At 41.5% G+C, this 27,577-nt stretch overlaps 2 long non-coding RNA genes across 4 annotated transcripts in view; one reads left to right on the plus strand and one right to left on the minus strand.

The window, feature by feature from the left end:
- Positions 1 to 5,415: 5,415 nt before the first annotated feature.
- On the minus strand, positions 5,416 to 19,192 carry LOC144305410 (uncharacterized). 2 transcript variants are annotated; one of them, XR_013372449.1, is made up of 5 exons: positions 18,942 to 19,192; positions 8,228 to 8,313; positions 7,054 to 8,127; positions 6,338 to 6,486; positions 5,416 to 5,802 (listed from the first exon to the last, which is right to left on the minus strand). It is a non-coding gene; the product is annotated as an uncharacterized LOC144305410 (long non-coding RNA). The 2 variants fall into 2 exon arrangements; XR_013372450.1 differs by lacking the exon at positions 7,054 to 8,127.
- LOC144305409 (uncharacterized) overlaps positions 18,106 to 27,577 on the plus strand; it is a 29,637-nt gene continuing 20,165 nt past the window's right edge. Inside the window, exons 1-2 of one of the 2 annotated variants that reach the window (XR_013372447.1) lie at positions 18,106 to 18,573; positions 18,954 to 19,150. This is a non-coding gene — a long non-coding RNA (uncharacterized LOC144305409). The remainder of the gene's footprint in view (positions 18,574 to 18,953; positions 19,151 to 27,577) is intronic. The other variant, XR_013372446.1, reaches the window with a different exon arrangement.

Genomic DNA, 27,577 nt, shown 5'->3' on the forward strand with positions numbered 1-27,577 from the left:
CCGCAGAGTCAGCGGTTCCCTGCGCCCCTCGGTGCCCTAAGACTAGTGAGCTCTTGCTGCCCTTCACCGTCTCGCATCCCTCCACCCCGGCCCTCTGGAAACCTTCAGTTTGTTCTCTGTGGTTCAGTCTGGTTCTTGGTTTGTCTCTCTCTCTCTTTTTTAATTTGTTCATTTATTTTGTTTCTTAAATTTCACCCATGAGTGAAATCCTATGGTATCTGTCTTTCTCTCGCTGACTCGTTTCCCTTAGCCTTATACTTTCTAGCTCTGTCCATGTTGTTGCAAATGGCAAGATTTCATTCCCTTTTATGTTTGGGGCAGTATTCCTATACATATAGGAGTATTATATACAGAATATATGTAGGATGTTCCTATCTATACACAACCATACACACACCCCACATGTTCTCTATCCATGGACATTTGGGCTGCTTCCATAACTCAGGTACTCAAAGTAATGCCGCAATAAATATGGGGGTTCAGGCATCCCTTTGAATTCGTGCTTTTGTTCTCTTCGGGTAAATACCCAATAGCACGATGGCTTGGATCATAGGGTAGGTAGTTTTATTTTTGATTTCTTGAAGAATTTCCTTATTGTCTTCCACAGTGGCCACACTAGTTTCCATTTCTACCGACAGGACACAGGGTTCCTATTTCGCCACATTCTCGTTAATACTTGTTATTTCTTGCGGGCTTTGGTTTTAGCCATTCTGACAGATGTGAGGTGATATCTCATTATAGTTTTGGTTTGCGTTTCCCTGATGACGGGTGACGTTGTCGTGTTTTCATGTGTCTGCTGGCCATCTGAATGTCTTCTTTGCAAAAAGTCTATTTAGGTGCTCTGACCGTTTTTTAACCAGATTGTTTGACTTTTGGTGTTTAGTGTGTACTTTCTTTATATATTTTGGATGTTAACTCCTTATTGGAGTTTATTTGCAAATACTTTCTCTCATTCAGTAGGTTGCCTTTTTGTTTTCTTGATGGTTTCTTTGGCTGTACAAATGCTTTTTATTTTGATGTGGTCCCAATAGTTTGTTTGCTTTATTTCCCTTGCATTAGGAGACATAGCCAAAAAAATGTTGCTACACTCGATGTCAGAGAAATTGTTGCCTGTTTTCTAGGATTTTTATGGTTTCAGGCCTCAAATTTAGGTCTTTAAGCCGTTTTGAGTTTATGCTTGCATATGGTATTAGAAAGCAGTCCTGTTTCATTCTTTTGCACTTAGCTGCCCAGTTTTCTCAGCACCATTTATTGAAGAGACTGTCTTTTCCTGATTGTGTATTCTTCCTTCCTTTGTTGTGGATTGATTGGCCATATAAGCATGGATTTATTTCTTGGCTCTCTATTCTTTTCCATTGATCTATGGGTCTATTTTTGGGTCAGTACCATGCTGTTTTGATCACTACAGCTTTGTAGTATATCCTGAAATGTGGAATTGTAATAACTTCTGCTTTGTTTTTCTTTCTTAAGATTGCTTTAGCTATTTGGGATCTTTTGTGGTTCCATGCAAATTTTACTATTATTTATTCTAGTTTGGTGAAAAATGATGTTGGTATTTGAATGGGGATTGTATTGAATTTGTAGATTGCTTTGGGTAATATGGACATTTTAACAATATTAATTCTTCTGAGCCTGGAGCATGGACTATCTTTCCATTTGTTTGTGTCCTCTTTAACTTCTATCAGCAGTGTTTTATAATTTTCCAAGTAAAGGTCTTTCATCTCCTTGGTTAACTCCTAGTTATTTTATTCTTTTTAGCATGCACTTCTTTTCTTATAAAGGAAGAACTTTGTTAAAGGGATTAAGCTTGACTGTTATTTGTATACTATATACTGATCATGACTGGTGTTAGGATCAATATAATATCATTATATTACCTCAATATAATCGGGTTCAATCAGATTCCCCCTTTATTCCACACTTGAATGAGACTGAGAAATAATTAATCTCGCTTATCACTATGAAGAGTGTTATAATCTCTAAAGCTGTGGAGTGATCCTTTTTTTCTATTAAAGCTCATTGAAATAAGCTTCCTTTATATAAAACTGTTATAAAAGTCATTAACAGATTGTGGAGAGTTATTATATTCAATGGAAGAAAATTATAGAGACCAAAAAGTTAGGTTGAAAGCTATGGTCATATATAATAAAGTCTTCAGAGATAGATGTATGCAGAGACAAAAATAAAACAGACCTTCAAAAACAATAGTTCATGAGGCTCGGGAGGCCCAGAGAGAGAAGTGGGAAATTTGGTTCTGGTTCTTCAATGAGGTTTGGATGCTCCTCTCGCCTTGGCTTGTATGAGATAGCTTCTGTCTTAGGTTGGGTTTCCCAGTCTAAGGGGAGATTAAACATGATGTCTGTGAAATGCCTTAAGTGGTAGGTCACTTTCTTCAATATAAGGAGACATTAAGCAAGGGCTTCATATGCAAGCCATTTATTAAGAGAGTGCTCCCAGATAAACTGGTGAGGGAGTAAGGGAAGCAAGAGGGGGAAGGTAAGTGGCAAGGGTGCTATTTCAAGCAAGGGTGGTGATAGCCTTATGCAGCAGGGGAATTTTGGAATGTGACTTACAATGCACTGTTTGTCCAGACTCAAGGCAACGTTGCCGGCTCCATACTCCCTCCCTAATCAGTGCTTGGCTTATAGCCATCTTGGGAGGCAGTGGTGATGGAGAACTCTCGAGCACTTCCTGCTCTCTGCTATGCTGGCTAAGATGCTTCACTAACTCAAGGCCCTCCTGGAAGAAGACGGTTGGAGTGGCCTCCAGGACTACGAGACAATAAATCTGTTGTTTCAAGCCACCAAATTTGTGGCAGTTTGTTACAATGGCCATAGGAAACTAATACTAGATTTTTAAAAAGAATCAGCAGACAAAACACTATACTACTTTCTAAATACTTAGTCTCAGCTTCCATAACCAATCCCATTATTGTCTTTGGATGCCCTTTGAGGAGCCCTATACACTTATATCCCTGTAACAAATGCCCATTCTGTATAAAACTATTTTAAATGAGTTTCTGTAAGGCAGTCAAAAAACGTTGACCCAGACTGCCTCTGTTCTTAAGAAAACAGACATGTATCTATGAAGGCGACCAGTGCTCCTTCCTTGGGGTTACCTCATAGCTGGATCTTCTAGATGCCCTTCATCTTCATGAGGGTGAAGATTCAGGAGGCTTTAGATTTGTAGCCCCGCCCCGGGGAGCTGCCCCTGACACACCTGTGGAACCGAAGCCACTGTGAACTAAATTAAACTTTTATGGGATTGGCAGACAATTAAATAACTTGTGGACTTTAAGTGTGTCAAGATTCCATGAGGCGTTCTACTTGTTTTATTATGTCTATCTACTGGATTTGTTTTGTTTTCCGTAATAGACTCTCCTACAACCAAATAATAGTGTTTGTCTAATCTTTGGGTTAGATAATTTTCATCTCTACTCAATATGTTCTTTTTTTTCTTCATTAGGATATTTGCTTTTTTGATCTTTTTTCCCCCTCTCATTTTCTGATTTTATATCTGTTGATAATTTTGTATCTTTAAATATAGTAAGCAATTTGTGGTTGGTATTCAATTGGGACAGGGAAAGAGGAAAACAAATTAGAATTTCGTCCCACACAATCGTTTGGTGTATTTAAATTTATAATCTGAGGTAATATAGTTGAAAGCACTTGTCATTTCTTAAAACAATATATAAAGTTAATAGAGTTTAATTAATCGTACTTTCTCTCCTTACACTATTAATTAAAGGCAAAATTTTCATCAGCCCATTTGATACTTTCTAAAGTGAGAGAATTGTACCTCCTGTAGTTTTTGCTATATTTAAATTTTAATTATGTTTTGTTTCTGAAAAAAAATTAAAATCTTTATAAGAAGAACTTCTGTATTTAAATCCAGAGTTACTGCTTTACCAATTCATATTTTTGACTTCCATGTTCTGATCTTGGAAGAAAAATTTTAACTTGTAAAACATAAATCTGTTAAAGCAATTGCAGCGTTACACCCATTCCTCAGTATTAGAGATGATATTGAAAATTAAGCAGAAGAGAGTTAAAACTAAAGTTTGATTTTGTGCTTTTGAAAATGGATACAAATGATCTAACTGAGGAAAGTATGCTGTTAAGCTGTATGTTTAACATTTCCCATTTAAATTCCTTTCAAACACCCTATATGTGCACTTAAACTTGCCCATTTATATACTCAGGGTTTTTTTCAGTTAGATAAGAAAGGCACCATCGGTTATAGAATATTATTTTAACTATAACTTGTGACTTTGGAAACATATAAAAGATGCAACTTTTAATAGTTGATAGACCTTTTATATGAGAGACCCAGAACATTAAAACAGTTCCAAAATGGGAAACGTTAATTTGCTCCCTGTGTTTTTATCAGTTATGCTGGCCGTGGTTCTGACTTCAAACACAGCCCATCTAGTAAACAAGCACTTTGCTTAGATCTATGGGTATGAGTCACCACAGCTAACTCTTTCTAGGCTCTTCTGGATGAAATGAAAGTGATCAGAATACATTCAAACAAATAGCACATTTTCCCCCCTCTCTTGGGATCTTCTAGCACTATTTCAAGTAAGCTGGTATGTGTCTGATTTACCACACGATGGTGCTACACGAATATGTTATAATGAAAGCGAGCCCTAAAAAGGCTCAACTGTGAAGTAGCAAGTGAAATTACCCTCTTCAAGCATAAAGGTAGCCTAATTCAATTCTCCATTTCCATGGAGCAGCCTTTGTATTGAGAATACTGTCGACTTACGCTCTTATATTGAGGTTTCCCCTTCCCCCACCTAGGCAGGTAGGATTATTAGTGAACCTTGAAAGCAGGTTGATGTTAAAGGCATCATCTAGCAAAAATAATTATCAGGCATTTATATTAAGAAGGAAAATAATAGCAATGACTCGTTATCAACCTATAACTCTTACAAACCTTATTATTTCATTTCTATAAAGTGTATTTTTTTCCTTCTGTATTATTATTATTTAAGAATTATTTATTTTTTAAAAAGAATTATTTATTTATTTTGGAGAGACAGAAAGAGACAGAGAGAGAGAGAGATATCACGAGTGCAAGGGGCAGAGGAAGAGGGAGAGAGAATCGCAAGCAGACTCTGCCCTGGCTGGGCGCTGGATTTCAGGCTCCACCTCACCACCCTGAGATCATGGCCTGAGCAGAAACCAAGAGTCGGATGCCTGACTGAGCCACCGAATATTTACCACGTTTAAGATGGAAAGGCATATACTTAGATATTAAAATTTCAGTACAGGCAGGAAATAGTGAACAATTCTGAGGCCAGTATTAGTACTCCTATCAAACACACTGAAATAAAACCAATGGAGAGAAGTATACAAATTTTTAAAAGAAAAGTGAAACAATAGAAGGTAGGATGAATTTGATTATTAATACTCGAGTTTAACCTCATATTCCATTTTCTATCATTTAAATGTAGGGTTAAAAAAAGGAAAAAGTCCATCTTATTATTCATACATTTTTCAGGTGACACCTTCTTTCCATTGCTGTCTTTCAACAAAACCCTTATTAGAGTTTCTGCAAACGCCTTAGTCAATCAAGCCTGTGGCAGGTAATCGGACTCTCTGTGAGTTCATCACTTTAGGAAAACACTCCCACCAGGTTGCCCTTTGATTAAGAGAAATTCCCAAGCCCTCCACAATCTCCGCGCGGCCTTGGTCGTCCGCATGGCCTGTGCTTGTCTTACACGCAGCTGAACAGAGTTCCGCATCCCGTCCTATTCGTGATTTGACCGCACTTGACATTCTGTGTTTCCTCAGCCTCCTTGGGTAGAAGAAACCAATCCTTGGTACACAGTCCTCTGATGTTCCCGTCTCCCCGCGGTGAGCACCAAGCGCAGAGCCCCTGGTTGTCTCGTGGGTGCCCCCAGGAATGGGCAGCGCTGACCCGTTTCCCTTTGCTAATTTACCTGGATGTGTAACTGTACTCCATGCACGATCATGCAAGTTGTCTCTTAAAGGGGAAAAAACCCAAAAAACTAAAACCTTGTCTCTTCTGATTCCATCTTTGGGAAGGTCTGTTCTCTGGTTAGCTCGCTGCCTTACTTCTGTGTGCAGAGCCCCGAAGCTCCCGAGGAAGGGCTTGCAGAGCACCTGTCCTTGGCCCTCCTCCCTCCTTGTGCTGCCCTTTCCCACTCTTCCTTCCCTTTCCTGCCCTCTCCTTGCTGCTCCTTGAATTCGGAAATCCAGGTTCTCAAGAACAGAGGAGAAGGATGAGAATAAGTGGGGGGCAGCGGGGGCGGGGGGGGGGAGCGGAATTCGTGATAGTTTAATCCCAACCTCGGGGGCCCAGGAGTTACCTGGGACTGGACGCGTGGTCCACAGGCACGTGTGAACTGCGTATAAATACACTGTGACCCGCTCATATAGTGAGCTTGGAAGTCTTAATTTCTTAAATGCTGCTCACTTTGATGACCGTGAAGTTTCTCTGTCCTCAGCACGGAAGATTCTATTAAAAATAATAAAAATAATATCAATATTTTCATTTCCACAGCTTTAAATACTGAGCCAAAATACGCTTTTACACATGTTGCTTCATCCTGTCATCCTCATCTATTTGGCCCTGATAATCACACTCTTGTAACCAGTTTGAATGCTCTTTGGTTCTAATTCTAAAATGATCCATGTTACTGTGATGAATATGTGTTTTTATGGAGCTGGCTTCATTTCCTCATCCCCGGGATTGGGTGATTGTGTTTCCTCTCTGGATGAATTAGACTAGTATATTTGAGATTATATTTCATTAGTTTTATTGCTGCTTGTTAAAGTTTTATTATCCTCTCTGTTTTATATTTCAGGCTGGCAACACTTGCCAGCAGCGCTAAGTGACTTGATATATATACGTCATAATTTTGTGACCTAAGAATACGCTGTCTGCGAGCATAAGGGTGTTTCAGAAGTGACACTTTATAATATGCTATTAAACATATGCATTCACGGAATAGCTATCTAAAATCAAAGAATTTGGTTTCAAATTTTCTTTCATCCCCACTCAAATATTCAGCACTTCTCTTACCTGGTACATAATGTGCTTTAAATAAGATTTCATTCGTTCTGGATGATTTGCCTTTTATTTCATGTAATTGTTATTTGCTACGTGATTATAATTCGTTGGTGTCTTCCAAGTTCCCTAGCACTTAGGGAAACTCTGAAGCCCCTTGGCGTGACTTCGGCTGCTGTCCCTTCACCCAGCTGAACAAGCATGTCATTGAAACTCGTAGTTGATATAAGAGTTGTTAGTTAAGTAGATGTTCACTACCCATAACCTAAAAGTCCTTGGACATTTTAGAAAGAAAAAGACATTTAGGAAAGTGAAAAGATGGGGCACCTGGGTGGCTCAGTCAGTTAAATGTCTGCCTTCAGCTCAGGTCATGATCCTGGGGTCCTGGGATCGAGTCCCTCATCAGGCTTCCTGCTCAGTGGGGAGTCTGCTTCTCCCTCCTGCTCTCTCTCTCTCTCTCTCTCTCTCTCTAAATATTTTATTTTTTTATTCACGAGAGACACACACAGAGAGGCAGAGACACAGGCAGAGGGAGGAGCAGGCTCCATGAAGGGAGCCCGATGCGGGACTCGACCCCGGGACTCCAGGATCTCGCCCCGAGCCAAAGGCAGATGCTCAACCACTGAGCCACCCAGGCATCCCATCTCTCTCTCAAATAAATAAAATATACATAGAAAAAGAAAAGCAATCTATATAGAGTTTTTTCTTTCTCGGTAGTACACTTACACTTAAAAAACTAAATACTATTTGATAAATCATATTCTCCAACTTCTGACTCCTTAAAAACAAAATAAGACAGAAACCCAGTGTGTGTGAGGAAAACAGGCAACATGTGAATGTTGCGCTAGCTCTTGGAGCAGACTGCACCCCGTGCCTGCCTTCTGGGGGGCACTGTGGGAGCCCGAGGCCAGCGAGACCCTGGCACCGCCTGGGCCCAGCGCTGAGGCCCTCACTCCCCTGGCCCAGAAGCACTGAAGACAGTGGCGCCTCCCGGGTGAGCTGACTGCACAACGGAGGTTTCAACTCAGTCTCGCCCTGATTCCAAAAGCCCAGAAATCTCCTGAGAATTTGAATTGTCTGCTGAAGAGCCTAGATTTGAGGACAAAATAAGACACATTAAAAGTAAACGACCCTGAAACTAGGCATCCATATGTGATGGGAACTGCAAACGTCAATATGTGCTGCTTACCCCTCCGGATTTTCTTCTTCCCTCTGACCTCCAAGGAAAGTTCTTTCAATTCCCATGTTACTTTGGTGCTGTTTTGAGGCAATGAACTAGAAAATAATAATAATAAAAAAAAACTGAAAAAGGGAAGACAGAGTATTTACTTTGGGAAGAGAAAAAAGAATAGCGTTAGAAGGAAAGGCAAGCCTCTCACGGGATGGTGGTGGGGCCTTGAGAGCATCAGAGAGGAAGACTTTTAGGAGCTGCTGCCTTCCATATGGGGAATGTTAAGAGTTGTAAAGATGGGGAGAATGAATATTTCAGATGATTTGCGGTTTTTAAAGTCTATTTCCATCTTGTCACCATTTTTAAGAGGACATTTTTAAATGATTTGAATGTCTTATTTTTTTGTTTTTGTTTTTTAGAGAGAGAGGTGAGGGGAAGGGCAGAGGGACAGGAGAGAGAGAGTCCAAAGCAGACTCCCTGGAGCTCAATGAGGGGCTCTGTCTTGTAACCCTGAGACCATGATCTGAGCCAAAATCAAGGGTCAGATACTCAACTGAGTAAGGCACCCAGGCACCCCAATTTGAATATTTTTGAATTTTTTCTGGTTACACTATTGTATTTCTTGGACCAAAAATCTGAGCTGAGCCTGGATCATTACTCTCTGTTTCTAGAAAACATCATGTTGCCAAACATGGAAAAAGCTTATGGTCAGTTTGCTTATTTCCTGGTGGGGAGCTTGCACCATGCCATCTGTCTAGGGAGTGAGAGGATGGAAGTATGATCATGCTACTTATTCTTCACCTTGATACTCCAGACACAGAGTTTTCTCATATTCTCGGAGCAAAGTTCGAGTTAATGAATTAGAAGACTGTTAGAAGAAATAGGAAAACTTTTGATGAGTGTGGGGAAGTGAGCCTATAAGAAAAGCCATAGAAGGGGCTGAAATGGCCCTGAGTTGAACTTCATTTCCTCAGAGATGCTGAAAATTCAGGAGTTCTAGGGATCCCTCTAAAACCTTTACTGAAAATATCCGCTGCTCTGTGTTTCATATTGAAGGAAGAGATGCTATGATCAAAATAATTAAAAGTTTTAGTTATTATGCTTTTCCTTGTAGCAGAAATGGTGGCAGTGACTACATCTCATGTTGGTCAAGCTTTGGTACCACTTTTAATTTTCTCCTGATTGTCCCGGGAATGGCTGAATATTCAACATACGCAAACCCAACTCAAGCTTTTCTCTTGTGAAAGGTCCCTTCACATTTACCTTCACTTTGCTCTCTTGGTCTCCTGGATTTGGACCTTAAAAATAATCATTTCTTTTTGTCTTCATCCTTGTCCAGCATTTCATGACCAGTAATTTCTTCCTTTTAATGTCTCTCAGACCTTGATTATTGCCAGTGACACAATTTTACTCAAGTTGTTCTTCTAAATGTGGAAGCATGGCCCCTTCCTCTCTATCCATTCTTCTAAGAACAAAAGTTAGTCTCTTGCCTTAGAGTACTACTGTCCACTCCTCCCTCCCATGTTCGGGCCTGTCTCCCTTTCCCTTGTGGGACTAGTAATTATTTCATCACTTTTGGGAACTATTGTGTGGTTTACTAAAATGCATTATTTCGTGTGCATCTGCACTATTTGCTCATTGAGTTTGTGAGCTATAAAAGTTACAGTTCTCTCTTTCTTTCCTCAATTATCGTGTCTTATCCTCAAGTATTTCTTTGAATGTATATTAAAGTGCCAGGTTCATAATAAGGTCTCATTACCTGTTGAATTTAACCAAAGAAGCAAAGTTTTAGTTGCGCTGTGCAGGGTAAGAGATGCAGTTGACACTTCAATGAGCAAAATAGGTTCTCCTTCAAGCTGAAGAGCGTGATGAGTGTCCAGGTGGTTGAAGGGTAGCCCAAAGCAACTGTATCAAATACGTTGGGTGTGTCCTGTGTAATCCTGAAAATTATCGGGATTTTTCTTATTCTTATCTCTGCGACAGCAGTATTTGTTGTAAGGTAAAAACAACATTTCAAAGAATAAACTAGGTTAAAAAGTTCTCTTCTGACTCTGTGCCTCCTAAATCTTGCAATGAAATCAGTGAAGGGATTTGCCTGACAAATGGCATTTCTCATTCTTTCAAAAATATCTTAGTTTGAGATATTAGAAACTTGCTGATAACAAGGCCAGCACCAAGTAGACAGTGATGAGCATATTAATGCTGACTAAGCAACAATGGGACTTCTCACGGAGGTTCATATGTATTTTTGCTTTACTGAAATTGTGAACTGTAAGAGACTTAAAATTTGAAGACTTTCTTTGAGTCATAATAATTCATGTTTTATTTATTAATTATGTGTTTAAACGCAATTACCATTCTAGCATGTATCTCTAAAATAGATCCAATTAACATAAGTTTTCCATGACAGTTGAGTTTTACTTCTAAAGAGATCTACTGAATTTCATATTTGAATGCAACTTTTCTTAGTCATTTTTAAAAATAAAACAAAAACTTGTATTGTAAGGCTAGGAAGGAAGTGGTGTTAGAATATTAACATCAAAACTGACAAATAACAAATACATATAATATAGCCAAATACTTTAATTTTGTGCATTTAAAATATTTAGTATTTTAATTTGATTATGAACAGTATCACTAATATTGTGATATAATCATTATCTGTAATTGTATATATAAAATAAATGTTATTACAAATTATATAAATCTTACATAAATATAATAATTATAAATATTATGCAAATTAATAATTATATTTACGACCTCATTCATTCTTTTCCTATTTGCAAATACGGATGCAACTATTTTGTGGCACAATTGCAAACAAAATGAGACATTACTGAAAAGTTAAATGAATAAAGATGAATACAACAAAATGCACCATTAAAAAGCATCACCAACCTTACCCACTTGAAAACTGCATATTAATGATCCGTGTATCTTAAAATGTATTGAAATAATGTAAAAGTGGTGCTCATATTTACTGTAGACTAGCCCCGGGCATTCTGGTCGTCTTTGAAAATTTTCTTTATGCTGTTAACAAATTAATTACCCTGATGTCTTCGCTCACGTTCACTCAGTACACTGTTCTTGCCAAACATTTTCTTTTTTTCTTTTTCTTTCTTTTCTTTTCTTTCTTTCTTTCTTTTTTTTTTTTTTTGTTTTAGAGAGTGCGGCACATGAGAGTAGTGGGGGCAGAGGAAGAGGGAGAGAATCTTTTGGTTTTTTTTTTTTTTTTTAAAGAGAGAGAGAGAGAGCCTGAGCATGAGTGGTGGGGCGGGGTTGAGGGGGGAGCATCCCAAGCAGGGCCTGCGTGGATCCCAGCAAGGTACCCGAGGCCGGAGCCGCAGCCCTGAGATCACCACCTGAGCCAAAATCAAGAGTCTGTCGCCCAACAACAGAGCCACCCAGGCGCCCCTTGTCAAACATCTTCTCTATGTCCTTTTACATTTGGAGTTATAGGAGAAATCGTCGATTTTCCGATTTTCCAGCTATAAAGATTGTGTTCAGAGATGTCTAATTTACCAAAGCGAGCCCAGCTTTCCAGAGCTCCACGGTGCTATTCGGATCCTTTCAGAGACAGAGGCTGATCTGAGGTAGGCCTCACGTTCCGGTTTCTGAGAAGCTGATGAAGATGCTGGGGGCGGCCGGCAGCCCCTAATCCTGCTCCTCACAGCAGGTGCTAGGTGCAGAGGCGGCCGAGAGGCTTGGGTTCGGGGGGCCTGAGCTTCCTCCGGGGCATGGGGTACCCCCGAGGCCGCCTACGGCTCTCCAACGCGGCGCCCTTGCAGTCGGGGGGCCGAGGGGTCACCGTGTAGATGCGGGCCTACCCACGGGCAGTCACAGACGGTGAGGTTTTGTTTGGAGGGTGGGTGTCTCCTTTGTGTAAGGATTTGTAACAGCGAGAATGTTTTGCCCCCCACGTGCCTAAAATTCTCTTAAGTCCAAAATCTGAAAAAACACTTTGGGGACAGTTCTTCAGCGCTTCTACGCGAGCATTGGTCCTTTCTTCTTTCTCAGAGTTACCTCTTCGAGGCCAACAGAAACTTTTTCAGTATGAATGTTTTCTGAAGGTTTACGTTGCTTTTCTAAAATTCAAATATTTAAGTCCGTATCTTGGGGCGCCTGGGGGGCTCAGCGGTTGAGCCTGTGCCTTCAGCTCTGGTCATGATCTCCGGGTCCTGGGATCGAGTCCCACGTCAGGCTCCCTGTTCAGCGGGGTGTCTGCCTCTCCCTCTCCATCTGCCTTTCCTCTCTCTCACGCTCTCTCACATAGATAAATAAAATAAATTTTAAAAAAAGGAAGTATGTATCTTATTTTAAAATATGCACTAAAAGATGTGTGTTTGAAATACCTTAAAAACTGAAATAAACGGTGAGAACAATTCATCCTCTGTCAGCCAATCAATAAGACTCATTGAGCTCCTGTCTGGGCTGGAGCCGCCGAGCGGCCTCAGTTGATTGAGGACCTGCCCCTGCTCCGGTTGATCAAATGTTACAAGAAACTTCAGGGTGGTTGCAGGCCATTTGTCTTTCAAGCTCATTAGACTAGCAAACGAAAAGCCCCATCAGGGGGGAAAATGCTCTATTTTTAATCATCATTCTATTTAAAACCCTGTTGTTCTGCCTAAGTACCTGGAATGCCCCATACCTACGGTGGTAATTTCCAGAAAGGGAGAATTTTTCAAAGGGTAACAGAGAGAAAGCTGAGAGAACGAGAAGTTAGGAGGTGCAGAGGTCCATGTTCCCCCCAGACTTCTTCCCATACGAGGCTGTTTCTCACTTCAGCTGACTCGAGGTACAAAGTCTGTAACTATAGATGGTAAAACTGATACCACAAAGATTTTGTTTATGATGGGTAACGTAGCCTGCTTTCTTTACAAGCTCAGTGACCTCGTGGTTGACGTCGCTTGGAAATGGAAGGCCCGTCGGCACCAGGGGGGCCGGGAGAGCAGGTCCGTGGCCCCACCATCCTAGACGCTCTTTCATAACTGGATTAGGGAGGGCCCTGGCATCTGGACACAGTGAAAACCCACCAGGTGATGTAATACATCATTAGGATTGAGAACTACTGATGCGGGAGGAGGGGCTTTACTCGAATTTTCTGGAACCAACCCATCCCCAGGCGCGTTAATGTGGCCTGCATACTAGTGACACAGCGAATGTTTTGAAAAAGCTCTCCCGCTAAGGCTCGCCTTGTCATAGACCCCAGTGTGAAAAATAAGTTCCTTTACGTGCTTAGCTTTGCTCTCCACCTGCAATTTCAGAAAAATAATGTTGGCAGGGGTTGGCTTTATTGAGCCACATAAAAATCAGTCAGTGTCATCAAATTATCTCTGCACTTCACGGCATATTCGTTTGTCATAATGTTTACAGCTGAGATTACGAGATTTTGGGGACAGGAGCATAGGACATAGAGGTTTTGATGGAGGGAGCGGGCAATCTCGAGGGCGTCAGACACCGTGGAGCCCTGTCACCCAGCACAGGAGCACTGGAAAGGGGAAGGGTCGGCTTCTTAATTGTACCTTGAGTGAGTCCCGGGTCTGTTTTTCATAAGCATCCTAAAATATCACATAGAAAGCTGTACCTGCTGGGTCACTAAATACACTGAGGGTTTTGTCACTGACTATGGCCAAACTCAATCACTTTTGGATCATTCAACTTTCTTATTGTTTCTATCACCGTCTGATTAATGTGAACTGTACCCCTGGTAACTTGCAATAATAAAGAGATTTGGAAATGAGAAGTTATTTCTTTTTAATGTTGTATTTACATTTGTGGGTGGATGGGAACATGTGTAGTTTGCTTTGTGTGTCAACTTGACTGGGTCACAGTGTCCAGATATCTGGTTGAACATTACTCTGGATGTTTCTGTAAACAAACATGTAAGGTGTAAAGCAGAGCACCGCACATAATGCAGGTGGGTCTCATCCAATCGGTCAAAGGCATTTCACACACACACACCTTGTTGGCTCCGTTTTCTAGACAATCCCGACTAACCCAGGCTTAGTCACTTTCACTTCACATGTGAAAAGCACGTTGGGTACTGTGGGCTTATCTGCCCTAATTCCTGGTCACCGGGCCTGCAACATGAGCGTTCCAGGGGAATCTGATAGAAATGCGAATCCTGACCTTGTCCCAGACCTTCGGATTCAGAAACTCTGTGGTGTGGCTAGCAATCTTTATCTTAATACGTCCTCCCAATAATTTTAATGCACACTAAAGATGAGGAGCAATTGTCACAGGCCACAGGGAACCTTGGGAATCCAACCTCACTCTGTAGTTTTTACATGTATTCCATCTAGGTCAGAAGGAACATCCATCAGTGGTTCTTAAACTTGGCTGCACAGGCATGACGCTGCTCGCCCAAGACCAGGGCACATTACCAATCCCTCAAGCACTTGAACCAAAATAGACTCCTGGAAAACATCTCAAACTAGAAATGAAATCTGAATGACATGAAAGTTTTTTGTGTTTAGCCCAGAGGAGGGCTGGCGACAAGGAAGCAACTGTCCTCTCTGTTCATGCTACTCGTCTGGCATGGATGGGCCTAGCCTCTTTGTTCATGGAGCTGTGTCGTGTTTTCAATGATGTATTTGTGTGGAGAAAAACACCCACAGTTTCAGAAAGGTTTTAAATCAATTGTTGCATGCTCTCGTTCATGACTAGTGCTGTGTGTGATGCGAAGAAAAATACTGCCTTTGCGCTAGGCGCCTGTTCAATGCTGGGACTTTCTAAATATAATATCCATTGAATCTATTTAATGTTCGCCATGTTAATTACGTTTGGAACTTTTTCTGTTTTATTTGTCATTTTACACATAATTAAATTTGGGGTCTGGCCATGGCCATTGGTTACAGAATCATTTACAGATGTCTTATGACAGGTTTTTAATTCAACTTGCCAGTATCAGGGTCTGATTTTTGGGAAGGAAGTAAAAAAGAAAAAAGAAGAAAAAAAAGAAAGGAAAAAGAAATCAAAGGAATAGTTGAAGAATAGCTACAGTGACTTCTTTGTGGACTTCAAACATCTATCTGATTGATTTTGTGTGTTAACACGATCTTTGTGTTACTTGAGATTTTTAATATAGCAGTGATTGTTCGAGCCCACAATATGGATTTGTCTTAAACATAATTGTGGGCTCTCTGTGCTGCTGGGTGGTAAAAATGTGCTGAGTACTTCCCTTTCTGTGAAAGCAGACTCACAGACACGAAGCTTGGTGTACATCCTATCTAGTGGTTTAGTCTCTTGCTCAGAGAGAATAATAACTTTTTCTCAGCTTAGAGATATACTTGGTGCTTATTTATGTTATGGGTGTAAAAGCCAGACTTTTGAACATTCTTTATGTGCTTTAGAATCCTTGGTTATATGCTTTGTTTTTATTATATTGAATAAGAGAGCTGCCGAAGAAATTGATCAGTTAACTTGGAAAATGTGTCATTTCTTCAATGACCATTAAGCAGACACAGAAATCTATTCTTGGCAATCACATCACAAGAATTCCTATGAAACCGTCTATACTGGAGAAACAACTGGCCTATTTCCTGTTAATTATAAAATTATTGGCTGCAGAATAAAGAATAGCATTACTGATCTTCTCCTTAACGAGGCTCTTAACTTCATCTATGGTTATTTGCTGACTAGTAAAAAATCTTTAAGTTATTGTTATTGTGAATTCAGTGGAAGAATGCCCTTAAAAGTATGAAATATAAAAACAATCTAAAAAGTATAAAATTTCCCCCCAAAGAGTAAGAATCCAAGGAGGTATAATATATACACAGTAAATTCACTCTTATAATTAGCTTAGCTGCAACTGTTTCGTTGAACCTAACACATTTTCTGTGAAATGGGAGTAAATAACTCTAGATAAGAGACCACCTATTTATTTTCTATCAGCTGTTACTAGATGAAAACATTCATAAAAGAACTTTACACATTAATGCATTAATAAAATCATTTTTTATATTTATGTGTGTTTATGTGTGTGTGTCTGTATGAGAGCGAGAGCGAGAGCGAGAGCGAGAGCGAGAGCGAGCTTTTCAACATGTGGTGACTTAGCCATGTGTATGTCTCATAAAACGTTAAGAGCACAGTTAAGAAAGAATTGGACGCTCCTTAGGTCTGCGTGCCAGTTGACACTGGCTCTCAACCCTTCTCATTCATCTGCCATGACGATCAGTTAATAGAAGCTGACCAAAAATGCTGGTTCTGCAGCCGTATCATAAAGCTTCGCATCGGTTACCATAGGTATTTAGTTCTTGGGACGAGGGAGGATGTATGTATGTCATGGGGGAGCTGCTTTTCCTTTTAAAAATAAAGGTTTTCTTAAGAAATTCGTTCTCACATTTACGCCACCTTTACTTACTCCTCGTCAAGGAAAAGGAAGAGGTCATTGCTGATATAGTCAAACGAGATAACATGTAAAAGTACACTGTAAACAGCAACACAACTTTCACATTTGAGTATATTCTAGTTTCTGAGGGAAAGAAAACCCACAAATATCGCTGACAAAGCAAGTAATCCATTTAAAGGGACTAGAATATTAATATAATCTTTCAGCGGTGGTTTGAGGCAGTAGACAACTCTGAAAGGAGGTGATGAATTTCCTAAAGAAAATCTCAGCCAATATATATTATTTATACAGCTTCATCACATTTCTCTTGTCTCTTCCTGGTCTTTTTTCCCTTGTGCATTAGCATTTCGTGTGGCACTGTCCCACTTAGCCCTCTGAACGCATTAGCTCCTAAGGATTAATAAAAACTAAAAAAAATTCAAATATAGTTTGAATCAGACCGCATTGTCTTTGTGACAATAAAGTTTTCAGTGCGCTGGAACAGACTACACAGCTGCATAGGCTTTAAAAATATTAAAAAGAGGATCCCCGGGGGCTCAGCGGTTTAGCGCCGCCTTTGGCCCAGGGCGTGACCCCGGATCCCGGATCGTCCCGCGTCGGCCCCGCGGGGAGCCTGCCTCTCCCGCTGCCTGGGCCTCGGCCTCTCTCGGTGTCTCAGGAATAAATAAATAACGTCTTTTTAAAAAAATATAGAAGGTAACTAATGGATTGGAGAAGAACTTGAAATTGCTGACGTGTGTGAAAGGCTGGAGCAGTAGTGACCGGATGAACAGGGCAGAGGGACGACCGTGGGGCCTCGCGCGGCGGGACGGGCCAGCCTCTCCGCGCCCTGGGTGCTGGGTGCTGGGGGGGCTGCGGGGGGGAACCTGCGGCGGGAGTGCGGAGTCGGGCGGTGAGGACCCCAACCGGGCCGTGGGTGCGAGCGAACCTGGGGACAGGTCTCCGTCTTCGTCAGGAGCGTCCTGGGAACCATCCTAAGGCGTGAGGTGAGTCGCGGGGCACAGAAGGGGCCGCGGACAAAGTCGGGTCACGCTAGCCTGCCCGGGATTTTATCACCGGGGGGGGGGAGGAGGCCCCGAGGCCGGGTGCGTGGGGCGCGGGGGGGGCGTGCACTCGGGGGGAGGTGTGGAGGCCGGGTGCGTGCGATGCAGGGCGGCGTGCACTCGGGGGGAGGTGCGGAGGCCGGGTGCGTGGGGCGCGGGGGGAGGGGCGTGCACTCGGGGGGAGGTGCGGAGGCCGGGTGCGCGGGGTGCGTGGGGGGGCGTGCACTCGGGGGGAGGTGCGGAGGCCGGGTGCGCGGGGTGCGTGGGGGGGCGTGCACTCGGGGGGAGGTGCGGAGGCCGGGTGCGCGGGGTGCGTGGGGGGGCGTGCACTCGGGGGGAGGTGCGGAGGCCGGGTGCGTGGGGCGCGGGGGGGGCGTGCACTAAGGGGGGAGGTGCGGAGGCCGGGTGCGCGGGGTGCGTGGGGGGGCGTGCACTAGGGGGGAGGTGCGGAGGCCGGGTGCGTGCGGCGCGGGGTGGGGCGGTGCGCTGGGCCCGAGCAGGCCGCCAGGGGGCTCACGCGGAGGCGCTCCCGACGCCTGCTTTCTTAGACCTCGGAGGGGACCCGCACGTGGATGGCACGCGGCCCGGGAGACGCAGGGAAGTCACACTGCGTGGTGCTGGTGGGGCTCGGCAGCAGTTTTCCCGGCCTCCATCCGTCCTGTTGGTGCAGGGACGTAAAGATAACTGGGAGCAAGTCCCGCTACCCGGTAGGGGGGCAGTGGGCCCCCCGGGTTCCCCGGGCAACGCGCCAACTCGACCCGGACCGGGCCGGCCACACTGCCGGCTGCCACGGGCTCGGCGCGGGCCGCGACTGCGGGGACTCAGCGGCCGCCGGGGAGGCCGCGCCGAAGCTCGAGCACAGGGGCAGCCGCGCCCCTGGTTTACCGTCTTAGCGACACGGGCCGTTAGTTTCAGGATTTTGGAGACAAACGTACTTGAAATATAACATGTTTTCTTCTCCCTGGTGGGTAAGCACAGTGTTGCTTAGAGGAATGGAATGAGGTGTAGATGTTTCACGTGTCCTAGTTGGGGTTAAAGATTTCCCTTCTATCTCAGCAAATTTATATTTGAAATTATAAAAATGGTGCTGTAAACCTTTGGTTTCATTTCGGTCCTAAAATTCATTTTTTGTTAGTTTTCTCAGGACCGCGTGGCTCCTCTACCGGGGCGGGGGCGGGGGCGGGGGCGGGGGGCGGCTGCGGCCTCGGGTCGCGCCCTGCGTCCTCCTCGGCCTCGCTCTCCTGCCGCCTCTGGGCATTTTCTGGGTCGGAAGGTTGTAAAGGAATAGGATCGTGTACACACGTGCAGTGCTCTGCTGCTCATAATTTTCTCCTACCTTGGATTCAAGGAGCGTCTGAAGGAATCTTCTTCGCTGCGCACGAGGGATTTGGAGCCCTGAGCCTTGCAGAGTCAACGGTCCTTTCGCTGGGCGGAGCTGCTTACCTGCTACTGGAGGCCAGTCCTGTTTATAAATCATCTTGATTTAATCTCTGCCATATTTTTAAACTAAGCATAAACGATCAACCCTGTGATTTATCTCAAAAGGTAAAAACAAAAACAAAAAAACCCAATTCAATGGTCATTGAATTTTCTCTAATACATATCTTTAGCTTCAGATTTAAAGGAGGGGCGGCCGGGTGGGCCAGTCTGTTAGGCCTCCGGCTCTTGTTACTGGGTCGGGTTATGGTCTCAGGATCTTGAGAATGAACCGCCTGGGATCTGAGCTTGGTAGAGAGTCAGCTTGGGGTTCTCTCTCTCTCTCCCTCTGCCCCTCCTCTGGCTTGTGTGTGCTCTTTCTAAAGTAAATAAATCTTTAAAAAAAAAAAAAAAAGAAGTATAGAAAAGACTCACTATATGTAGTACACACGCAGCCAAGGACTTTGAGTATCAAAAATTCACTTCTGGGGATCCCTAGGTGGCTCAGCGGTTTAGTGCCTGCCTTTGGTCCAGGGTGTGATTCTGGAGTCCAGGGATCAGTCCTGCGTCAGGCTCCCTGCATGGAGCCTGCTTCTCCCTCTGCCTGTGTCTCTGCCTCTCTCTCTCTATGTCTATCATGAATAAATGAATAAAATCTTTAAAAAAAAGTCACTTCCAAGTAAATTAACCTTAAAGTCTGATAAGTAATCGTCCTTATTTATATATCTATACATATGTATCTATCCTTACATATATATCTGAATAAAATCCTATTTCTATTCTAGTGCATATATTATAATACCTATATTTCCTTCTTTAAGATATTCTATTTAGAGTACCTTCACCTGGAGTAGCTATTTTATAGGATCATAAAACTTCTAATTATTTTCGAGGCAGTATTTATTACCAATTCAAAGAATGTACAAGGGTAAGACCCTGCAAGCTTGCGCCCCTTCTTTAAATTTCTCTTCCTTTCATTTCCTCCATGCCAGCTCTGATCCTCCTTGCTCCTCCCCAAACAGCCGAGCACACTCCCAACTCGGGCCCTTGGCACTGGCTGCTGCTCCTCCGTCAAGTGCTGCTCCTTCAGACATTGTAGAGTTAGTTCCTTTGCGCTTTCCAGGTTTTCATCAAAATTCAGCTTCACCGCGAGCCGCCCCAGTCCACGTGTGCAACCTCAACCTCCCGTTTCGGGTCCTCCCTGCCCACATTATCTTCTTCTTGCCACTGACCACGAAGTAACGCAGCAGACGCACTATCTGTTTATTTTCTACCTTCCATACCACAGTTCAAGCCCTGTTAGGGCAAGACTATTTTTCACTATCATACTGTCGGCCGAGTGGAGTGTGGGCACGTCTAAGAGCTCTATATGTTTGTTAACTTGGTGACTGAAAACAAAACAAAAAAACCCGATTCCATGATGTCTGGACTTATAACTGGGTTTTCCTTTTTCAAATATATAGTCTTTGCTCAGTGTAAATCTCTTCTGTGTGTAAGTTCAAACTAAGAATTTTTGGAAAGCACAGAATTAGGTTACAAACTATGATGCTGGAGATCTTCATTGTAAATAGAGGGTCAGTGTATTAAAGTTGTACACGCTTTTTTGTAAGACCCTTGGATAAGTAAATTATATTTTTTTTGTCATAGGGCTTTCTTTATTTTTGTTCTGAAGAATAAATAAGTAAATCAGCAGAAAAAATATTTAGATAGGTGGTATGCAATGACACCTTAGGGAAATGTATTTGATGACTTACAATAAACTATGTTCCAAGCAAATTATAATTGCTGCCCAGGAGAGAAAAGCAAAATCCTAAGAAATTGTTTCTGCCTTTATTTGGTGGAAATTGTGTGCACATAATGCACTTGACAAAAAAAAAAATGACAAAGGAGAGGTAAAACTATTCATAGCAAAATATTTATAATTTCACCATTGGGTATGAGTTAAATGAGTCTGCCTCAAATGGAGGAAAGTCATAAAATTTTTCAAAAACGGTTCCTAGAAAAAGTAATGAGAGTTGGCCTATTTTTTTCCAAAAGCCTGTTCTTTGTGCCTGGCGCCATGGTATGGACTTTGCACACATTCAGATGCTAGATCCTCCAGCAACACTGTGCTTTGGATACTATTTTCTCCATTTTGCAAATGAGAAAACTGGATCTCAACGAGGTGTGTACCTTTCCTGGTTACCGTAGGTATAGCTGCTAGGTGATAGGATGGAGACTCTGCCCTGAGTGGGCCTCTTAACTACCAAGCACATTGCTGTGCATGGAGGCCATCGCTTGGACGCAGGCCTAATAGCAGGTGCGGTCAGCCTTTTCTGGCTGTGTTAACTCACCTCCATGGGGTTAGACATCTTCAGGGTACCCCTTAGGATTCAGCTGCCCAATTGATAGCAATAGTGATTTCATAGCAACTTTTTAGCATCCAGTTTGTCATAGCCAAAAGAAGAAAACACCAAGTCATGGTAAATGTAGGGTCTCTACTTGATCTGAGTTCCGAAGTCAACGCTCTGGCTAGACAGACTGAGAAAGTCAGCTTTATAGAGCAGACAATTGACACAGAGAAAGGAAGTCAGGAGAGAGTGAATTCGCCTTGCTGATGCATGGTTGGAGAATCCCTTGGCGTCCTGTCTGTCCCCTGGACAGTGAAGTGTGCACCCTGTGGGTAGAAACAAAGGGAGCCACGGAGCAGGAAAGCCAATGCTAGGCCAAGGACCACAAAGCACCAGTAGCAACAACAATGGAGATTTGTTGGAGTTGGGTCTGGGTGTAGTAAACATTTGAAATTTTGGCAGAGATGATGGAGGTTTGCACAGACAGTTTCCAGACAGGAAGGTCTTGGAAGAAAACATTTGCTTCTTTTTCTCAATTGTGATCATTCCTTTATTTTTATTCTTATTTTATTTATTTTTTTTGAGAGAGAAAGCCTTTCAGGCTCTCTTTTTTCCAGATTGTTTTTTCCTTTGATCCTCAATAGCAGCTGCCTAAGGACTGCCTATGGGATGTTTTCAAGCAGACTTGATCATGGTGACCAGTTCTGTTGGTTTGGATGCTATCAAACAAATGATTTCTTTTTTTAAACTCTGGGGAATATAATTTATATATATATATATATTTATATATATAAATATAATATATATATTATATAATTTATATATAAATATATTTATAATATATATATTATAAATTAATAACTTTTTCTTCTTTTCTCTCTTTTCTTTGTTTGAGTTTCCCTGGCTACTCTTAAAACTGTACCCACTTTTCCCTAGCTGTGAAATTGTTCCTATGCTGTTGTGTTACATTAGTCATCATCTGTTGTGGATTTTATATTTTGTGATAGTCATTTAATCTGTTATCATGTAAGCAGGTTCAGTTCGTTTCCTTCAGTGACCTACCATGCTGGAATGGTTGAAAAAGAAAAAGGCCAAGTTTCCTTATGAGAGTTTTAAGCCAAATTCCCTCTGTCCAGCTGGCTCCTGCTACCAAGCCAGGAAAATGTAGAGTCTCTCTATTTCCTGCTGATTTGTTTATAGTGGCCCTTGATTGCTATTAACAATCCCCAGCTGCACCAACTACCTCACCCAGTCTCCCTTCCACTGCTTCTACCCTCATTAACCCTTTGAGGTCAGTTCCTGCTTCCCTGCTTTCTGAACCTTCTCAGTTCTTGGCAAAAGAAACCAAACTTTATTTTTGAGCACTTCTTAGAAATGTATAAGGACAAAAATAATTAAATCTATCACATGGGGGTAAATGACAATGCTGAGTGATTCTAAAAAGGGCTTTTTTGACTTTCATTTTTCTTAATTTCATAACTCATGCAACCATATAGGTGCTCATTCTCATTCACTTTTAAGAGAAATGAACTCTGAAGCATCTAAAAATACAAAAGTTTCATGGATGCACATATTCCTATGTATTTCAGATTGTGTTTTGGATATATTGTGGGTATAGCTTTGTTGAACCTGTAAGATTTTTCACTACTGAGAGCCCACTCTTGACTACCTAGAACATCCCACTCCTTCCCCGCACATGCTATTTTAAATGCCCAAGACATAAATAAAAATATCATAGCATTCACAATCTCCATTATGTTCAGAAATGGATGTTTCTACAGCCTCTGTTTGAAGTAGATGGAATGTTCTGTAAAGGAAAAAAAATCCACAAAATGAATGGAATGAAGAACAATTCAACTGACATCCTTTTTTGCATCTAGGTTAAGCTCAAAGCAGATGTAGCTCCATGAATTAAACTGAAGTGAATTAAAGTGTCTTTTGCCTTTGGTATTTTTCTGTGTCCTCTTTTACTATTATTTCCCCTCTTTCCAACTTACATATTAAGCTACAAATTCTTTTTAAGATTTTTGAAAGTGCCTTTTTGCCTTGTAGTAGGATGCTTGACCATGAGAGCTAACATCCACACCACGTGTTCTAACTGCCAGGTCCAGTAGCAGAGACTTTACATGCATTTGCACTTTTATTTCTCACAAAACCTTCTGAGATAGATGTTTCGATCATTCTCCTTTATAGAGGGAGACACCAAGAGGGGTTGGGTAGAAACATCATCTGGGCAGGTTTCTCTTGAGAAGTAATTGGACAAATGAAATATCTAAGTGTTTTTCTCCAAGCAGAAGTCCTAAAGCTAAAGTCACTGAGGAAGAAGACTCTGCAACCATAAGTGTTGCTTTATGGGAAAGAATCTGAGAAGTGGGCTCAGGGGGGCCTGGCTGGTACAGGGCAGCAGCAAAGCCTGTTGGGAGTAGCAATGGAAGGCTGCCGGGATCACATTCATCCAATAAGCTCACCTCTTTTCCCTTCCAAGAGAGGAAGAACAGATTGTCTCTGCTTCCCTCCTTGATGGTAGGAGAAAAATCTCCATATAATAGGTATGAAGAATATACATTTTTATGATAAAAAGACGTAAAAGTTCAGTGGTAAACTTAAAATGCCATAATCAGCAGTTACTAGTCATGAATCTCAAAATCTTGCCTGCTAAATTTTTAGAGTCCATGGGCAATTTTTCTGGTATTTTGTGACCCATTGTTCGAGGGAGTTGCTTTTTAATTGTACTGAAATTTAGCAACATCGATAGATTGTAGATCGATCATAAATCATCTGGGGATTAATTTTGCCACTGGGCCTTTTTTCTTTTCTTTTCTTTTCTTTTCTTTTCTTTTCTTTTCTTTTCTTTTCTTTCTTTTCTTTTCTTCTTTTATTTTTTCTTTTCTTTCTTTTCTTTTCTTCTTTCTTTTTAGCTTTTGATTCTTTAGCTAATCTTAATAACTTCTTTGTTTTAAAATAGCCATTATTGGATAGTGTGCATTTAGGGCTATAACCAATGAATTCAGAAAGCCCTCTACCGTCTCTCCAGGAGGGATGTTTGGTTTGTGGGAGCACAGGATTGCTGAGCTAATTCCCCGGGTACAGATACATGAGCGGACGCAGCACATTACAGCGTGCTCTAAGTGAACAGATACATTCCAAAATCGAATGAGGACTTGGGGAATTGCCCACATTTAACCAAATAACCAGCTGTGCAAATGTTAAAATGCGATTGATCTACTAGAGTATTTGAGAATCATGGAGGGTCATTTAGTTCAATGCTCAGATGGTTCCCCAGCAGGGCTGGAAACTTTGCAGGCCCAGCCGTGACTAGTCATTACTGGACATGATCAAAAAGCCCGGCTGGGCCTCTTTTCATCCAGCTACCATTCCATTTGTGCATTCCTCCCCTCAATTTCCAGATCCTATAAATTTCTTTCCTAAACTTTGGCTAAGGAGAAGTGTTTTTGGTATATCTTGCTCCCGGTTGATTTCTTACTCCGTCATGGACATGACAACATTAAGTGGACCTACAGACAAACGTACACATGTCAAAGAGAGAATTAGAGTCTTAGAAAAATTCTGGTATCTCTTTCTTATTTCTTGTCAGTCCACCCCTCCTCTGTCATCAAAACTTACCTTGATGATTTTTGGCTCCTGAAATCCATATTCACCTTTTTCTTTTGTATGAATAAAAACCTCTTACACCAACCTTAGACTTCACATTGTTGTGTTTCCTTTCTTTTTCTTGCATGTTGGGTCTTTTGTTTTGTTTTGTTTTTCACTCAACTCCATTTGAATGAGTTCTTGCCAGCACATAAAATGATTGATTGATTAAGGAGAGTTATGCACTCTGCTTAAAATTATGAGCATATTTTCAGACTATTTAGAATTGAGTTGGTGTAAAATGGTATTGAATTAGTTGGATCCCTTGCTCTTTTAGATAAGAACTCTTATAGCAAAAAGAAAAGTATTTCCTTTTGGCCTCATATAGCATTTTGAGTTTTCTAGAACAGTAATTTGGAACATGCTTACAAAATGTAATTTTAGTTCAAATAAAAATAAAGTATTTATTATTTGAAAGAATAGCTTAGGGGTGAGATTTCGCATTTTCTTATGAGATGCAAGCCAAAAAAAGAGTCCATTAGAATTATTCTTTTGCTTAAATAAATAGCAATTACAGCGGAAAATGTTGAAGAATCACCTCAGCAGAGCCTAGAGATTTATGGAAAGCAGGGTTAGAGTGCAAAAGGTTTTAAGAACTAAAAGATAGAAGAAAAATGAAACTAACCAGTGGACTAAAGCTTTTTTTCTCTGTATTTGTGTTAGTAGAATGAAACAGTGCTCCAAAAGGCAGAAAAATTGGTCTTAATGCTCTCTCTCCCCTAACTACCACAGGATTCACCTTCCCATGTTAAAAGACAAATACAACGAGATTTTAAAGATCTTATAGATTTTATTCAATGATTCATGAATTGGACACTATTCCATCTAACAGAAAGGAGTTCTGAAGAGCTGTACAAAATGAAAGGCTTTTATGGACAGAAGGAGTCAAGAAAATTTGTAGGAAAGAGAGGATTGTTTCACAGTCATCTTCCTATTGGGGACAGAGGAGGTCCACTGAGTGGATTACCCCACTGTGCTGACCTAGTAATTCTAAACTGACTGGTTAAAGGTTACATACCTGGGAGAGGGTGAATCTGCAATTATGTTAGGTATTAAGTATTGTTTTGCTGACATGAGGCTTAGCATAAGAGACTCAATTTTGGGCTGGTTGTCTTTTTTTTTAAACACCCATCACTGAGTCATTTATTTGAGAGTGATTTCGTATGGTTCCTTTCTGCTCTAAGGTTCTATGAATTCTAGAACTACTGACCTAGAGAGTGTTTGATAAATCATGAATATGAACCAACCAATCAAATCACATACATCACTGTTATCAGACCTAGGAGAGATCCTCCAGATTCTCCGTCACCCTAGCCTGAGCTTCTGAGCCAAAGATCGAATCTCATCTGATGTTACTGAAAGGGTGCATTTGAATAATGAAATTCTGATGCATCTTGAACTCTGAATTGCAGAGGCAAACTCTTTAAGTTTAGTTTTATCTTCTTCATGGCCTTAGAGTTTCAAAAGACACCCTCTTCTGTGGACGATTTGTGTGGAGAACAAGGACTAATGGGTACCTCCATTGCCCTCTGTGGACTTTGAAGTTAAACTTCTCTTTGTATCTCTCACCACTAGAAAGTACAAGGAGCTCCCAGTATTATTCATATTTAGAATAACTTTCATTACCTAGGTTTAAAATCCAATGCTTCTTCATGAAAGGATGGTTTAATTTAAATTTGCAAAGTCGCTGGAATGCTTAGTATCTAGTATCAAGTTGCAGGCTTTCTTTTGTCTCCTTTTGCACAGGGAGGAACTTTTTTTTATATTGAAATTATTCCATCTTTAATAGTATCTAGCATGGATGACCAACACTCTTAGAACACCAGTAAATGTTTGATAAGTCTGATTGAATTAAATTGTCCTCTGATAACAATTGGTGGGTAGATGAAGAATAATTATACCCACTATCCAAACTACACTTACCCTGCCATTTTGAGAAAGTGGGCCAACTTTCTATAAACTTGCTTTCGAATTTACAATCTACTATTATGCCAGATTCTAGGCAGATGCCTTCAAATAGTTTAATTTATGTTGTTAATCTCAAGTAAAACTGAGAGCTATTTAAACTCAATATTTTTTTCAGAAACTAAGATTTTGATCCTGGTCTTTTGCTACTTGGCTCTCTTCTGATACATTTGGCTCCTTGGGGAACCTGAGTGGCTCAGTGGTTGAGCGTCTGCCTTTGACTCAGGTCATGATCCCAGAGTCCCAGGATTAAGTCCCGCATCAGGCTCCTTGAGGGAAGCCTGCCTGTGTCTCTGCCTGTGTCTCTGCCTCTCTCTCTGTGTCTCTCATGAATAAATAAATAAATAAATAAATAAATAAAATCTTTTAAAAAATTTGGCTCCTCTCTGCCGCCTAAGACTAATTAGTTCAATTAGTTATTTGACTAGACCATCCTCAAAAAACCAATTCAAACTCTCTAAACCAAAACTTAACAAACATGTGCACAAAATTTCTGGGCTAGGGTTAAAATAAGATCAAAGAAAATGGAAGACAAAGTAGGACAGTGATTGGATATGGACAAGGAAGTCACTAGAAAAGGGGGGAGGGAAGTCACCAAAGAAATCTGGTT

Source organism: Canis aureus, chromosome 35, assembly GCF_053574225.1.
Source record: "Canis aureus isolate CA01 chromosome 35, VMU_Caureus_v.1.0, whole genome shotgun sequence".
Classification (NCBI taxonomy): Eukaryota; Metazoa; Chordata; class Mammalia; order Carnivora; family Canidae; genus Canis; species Canis aureus.